The following is a 5,226-nucleotide window of genomic DNA, read 5'->3' on the forward strand; positions in this document are numbered from 1 at the left end:
AGATTTAGTTTCAATGCTAATTTACGGTTGACAACGTACATGTGCTTGAATGTTAGCTACATGTATTCCTTGTGGATAATAATGGGAGTCCAATTTAATGGACTATGGCTACTTCGTGCAATGGAAACACTGTATTGTTTAAGAAATATTACTGTAAACATTAGTGATGTGTATGGAAACCTGTGTTATGCGCAATAAGGTGTATCGCGCATGTATGGTTGGTTTATCGCTCTGTTTGAGCTGGCAAGACTGGAACTGTTAGTATATCTAGTACAAGCAGTGGTGTACTAAGGGGGGGGGGTGCGAGGGGTGCGGTCTGCCCCAGGTCACATCCAGAAGGGGGTGGAGAGTGCCATCGGGAGAATTGAAATACCAGTACAATTTTTCAAACCAAATGAAAAATTCGCCAAGGTAAAATTTAAATTTGCTTTTGACAGCACTGAACTGTTTAAAAATTTGCTTGCAAACAATATTTTTTTTCAGTGTGTTTACATTTTAAATTATTTGTGGGGGTGCCAGAGGAAGGATCCGCCCCGGAGGTCAAATACTTTAGGTACGTCACTGAGTCCAAGATTACATCTGACAACAGTGTTACAGTATCATAGATAATGTGTATGTGTATGTTAGTCTCAGCACGGATGCCCGCAAAGTGCGCCCCTCCCGTATTTCACCTATAAACCTCTTTTGGCCTACATCTGTAAAACATAATAGTTGACCACTACATGTCCTCCCCCTTACAAAAATATTTCTGCTGGCGACCCTGAGTCCCATTTTAACATTATGCCAAAGTTTCAGCTCAGTCGTTCAACTTGAACACTGAATTTTTACCCAGATGTCACGATGTTGCATGCACTGTGATCCAGAACAATATAGTTAGCTAGACACACACACACACACACACACACACACACACACATATATATATATATATATATATATATATATATATATATATATATATATATATATATATATATATATATATATATATATATATATATTTCACACCATAAAGCGACATCCATGCATGCATCCATCTACCATCCATCCATAGATATATACAAGCATACTTTCGTATGGCTTGTTTATTGTTCGACGAACACAGGCGACGACGAGGTGTTGAATTATTTGTTAGTGGTAAATAATGGCCACTGATAATGCAATTTTATATTTCAATACAAGATAACATTCTCAAATGTAAACTCAAAGCCTGGGTTGTTAATATGCCATTAATCATGCCCTCATCTTAATGAGATAGATTGATTAAGATTTCCATTTACCTATAATGAAGCCGTAATCGTTACAGAATTCGGTGCTTCTCCAGAATAACTTATAGTGACCACTTAATGACTCGCCTTATTGAAAGTAGAATAAAGTTCAAAGACACGTTTCATTCCCCCTTCCCTTAGCACACTCCCACCACTCCATTAGTACACTCCTACCACTCTATTAGTACACTCCTACCACTAGCACCGCTCGATTAAAAGAACCATTTTATTTTGTACTGTACGTTGGAAATAATTAACTTTTTGCTGTTTTTTTTTGGCACAGTCGCAGTCACGTACTTTTCCTGTAACCTTTGGGTTGTGACTTAAATCTGTACACGAGATAATGCCTAATACTGCGGAAGAGTAATCCACCCAGTCGATACACGATACACAAGCAGTGATTACCGTGTTTCGTCCTTCCTATCCAGATTTCTTTTTCTTCCAATTTAGAATTTATGTTGGGAATCTTTGCATTGAATTTTAATGTGAGCATTGTACTATTGAGAACTTTTCAAATCCATGCTGAAACTACGTTGTGTCGTCAGCATATTGTGATATTAGACCTAACTTCTATCTATATTAATATCATTAATATCTTTATTTTCTTTCCCAAAAAAATAACGTGTCTCTGAAGAGTAAAAACAAGGGTGAGGAGGAACCGTCTTTTCTGCATCCATTAGTTGCATGAAAGCAAACGGAACCATTTTATCTCTGCATCCATTAAATACATGACAGCAAAGGGAAGCATGTCTTCTTTGCATCCATTAAATACATGACAGCAAAGGGAAACATGTCTTCTCTGCATCTATTAAATACATGAATGCAAAATGAACTATGTTTTATCTGCATCCATTAAATACATGAAACCAAAAGGAACCATGTTATCTCTGCATCCATTAAATACATGACAGCAAAAGGAACCATGTGATCTCTGCATCCATTAAATACATGAAAAGAAAAGGAAGCATGTCTTCTCTGCATCCATTAAATACATGAAAGGAAAAGGAAGCATGGTTTCTCTGCATCCATTAAATACATGAAAGGAAAAGGAAGCATGGTTTCTCTGCATCCATTAAATACATGAAAGGAAAAGGAAGCATGGTTTCTCTGCATCCATTAAATACATGAAAGGAAAAGGAAGCATGGTTTCTCTGCATCCATTAAATACATGACAGCAAAAGGAAGCATGTCTTCTCTGCATCCATTACATACATGAAAGCAAACGGAACCATGCCTTTTAACAGTTACACAAGAGCATTTTTGCCAGAACAAGTGTCAATTCATTTTGATAATTGAACGAATGAAGTTGGCAAAATGCATCCTAGTTTTCTACATGTAGAATAGTAAGCAAATTATGAACGGTGATTGATTAGCGAATAGAGAAAGAAAGAAAAGAGCAAACTGATTTATCGTAAACAACATAAGGTATAACATGTACGTTTAAATATAACATAAAGTATAACATGTACCTTTAAAAACAAACATAAAGTATAACATGTACCTTTAAAAACAAACATGAAGTATAACATTTACCTTTAAATATAACAGAAAGTATAACATTTACCTTTAAATATAACATAAAGTATTACATGTACCTTTAAATATAACATAAAATATACCATGTACCTTTAAATATAACATAAAGTATAACATGTACCTTTAAATATAACATAAAGTATTACATGTACCTTTAAATACAACATAAAGTATTACATGTACCTTTAAATACAACATAAAGTATTACATGTACCTTTAAATACAACATAAAGTGTAACATGTACCTTTAAATATAACATAAAGTATACCATGTTCCTTTAAATATAACATAAAGTGTAACATGTACCTTTAAATACAACATAAAGTATTACATGTACCTTTAAATACAACATAAAGTGTAACATGTACCTTTAAATACAACATAAAGTGTAACATGTACCTTTAAATACAACAGAAAGTATAACATGTACTTTTAAATACAACATAAAGTATTACATGTACCTTTAAATATAACATAAAATATACCATGTACCTTTAAATATAACATAAAGTATACCATGTTCCTTTAAATATAACATAAAGTGTAACATGTACCTTTAAATACAACATAAAGTATTACATGTACCTTTAAATACAACATAAAGTGTAACATGTACCTTTAAATACAACATAAAGTGTAACATGTACCTTTAAATACAACAGAAAGTATAACATGTACCTTTAAATACAACATAAAGTGTAACATGTACCTTTAAATACAACAGAAAGTATAACATGTACCTTTAAATATAACATAAAGTGTAACATGTACCTTTAAATACAACAGAAAGTATAACATGTACGTTTCAATATAACAGAAAGTATAACATGTACCTTTAAATACAACATAAAGTATAACATTTACCTTTAATATAACAGAAAGTATAACAGGTACCTTTAAATACAACATAAAGTATAACATTTACCTTCAATACAACATAAAGTATTACATGTACCTTTAAATATAATATAAAGTATAACGTGTTCCTTTAAATACATCATCAAATATAACATGTGCCTGTCATTGCAATTCACACTATTACAACATTTTGCTGGCAAAAATTCTTCTAAATCATTATCTTAAAGCGAAAAAAAAAAACAGATGGCATGGGAAATAAATCGGATTATTTTTAAATACACGTCTTAATTTTATAATTCATATTTCTAATTATATTTATAATTCATATTTCTAATTACATTTATAATTCATGTTTCTAATTACATCTATAATTCGTATTTCTAATTATATTTATAATTCATATTTCTAATTAGCAATATGTCATTACAATGCGTTTTGTCCAATTGTTAAATAATTCTTCTTTTTTTTTTTTGCTTTTAAAATTTCTACAAATGCACGAAGAGTAAGAAATGTTTTATAAAGTGGAATATTCTTTTCTAAAACCAGGCTGATTTTCCTATAAAATACTCATCACCTCAAAAGAGTCAGAAAATCTTCCATCTCAAATAGAACTACAAAAAAAAAATTATTGTAATAAAAGCACTCGATGGGTGAGCATCTCAAGTTAAGATTTGTATTATCCTTATTTTTATACATTGGTTGTTTTAAGCTGATAACCCAAGATGTTAGGACAATACCACAGTCTAAAACAAGATTTATAAAGGGAGAATATAGACGTAGACAAATAGCTTAAGAGGATGTTATGTACTTATTTATGATGTGGGCTATACCCTATACAGGATATACCCGGTGCAGGATATGCCCGATACAGGCTATACCCGATACAGGCTATACCCGGTACAGGATATGCCCGATACAGGCAATACCCGGTGCAGGCTTTACCCGATACAGGCTATATCCGGTACAGGCTATACCCGGTACAGGCTTTACCCGATACAGGCTTTACCCGATCAGGCTATACCCGATACCGGCTATACCCGATACAGGCTATACCCGGTACAGGTTTTACCCGATACAGGCTATACCCGGTACAGGCTATACCCGATACAGGCTTTATCCGATACAGGCTATACCCGGTACAGGCTATACCCTATACAGGCTTTACCCGATATAGGCTATACCAGGTACAGGCTATACCCGATACAGGCTTTACCCGATCAGGCTATACCCGATACCAGCTATACCCGATACAGGCTATACCCGATCACGCTATACCCGATACAGGCTATAACCTTCAATTTTATGTAGACTGAAGTTTTCTTTCATTAGCCTCTTAACTGCTACAGAATACATAAACCTATCTTCGCTAGTCAAGAGTCGTCGATCCTTTATACTGTAATGTAGGTTAGAGTGTTATAGCGGGTCATACCAGTCATATATTTTTATGATCATTATTTTAGTATATAAAAAATGGTTGATGCTATTTAAACCAGGCTATTCCTTTGTTTCTAAAATTGCGTTTGCGTGTTGCAGGTGTTGTTATTGCATCCGTTGTTGTTATTT

The sequence above is a fragment of the Sinohyriopsis cumingii genome, chromosome 2, assembly GCF_028554795.1.
Source record: "Sinohyriopsis cumingii isolate HCF-2022 chromosome 2, ASM2855479v2, whole genome shotgun sequence".
In the NCBI taxonomy this organism is placed as follows: Eukaryota; Metazoa; Mollusca; class Bivalvia; order Unionida; family Unionidae; genus Sinohyriopsis; species Sinohyriopsis cumingii.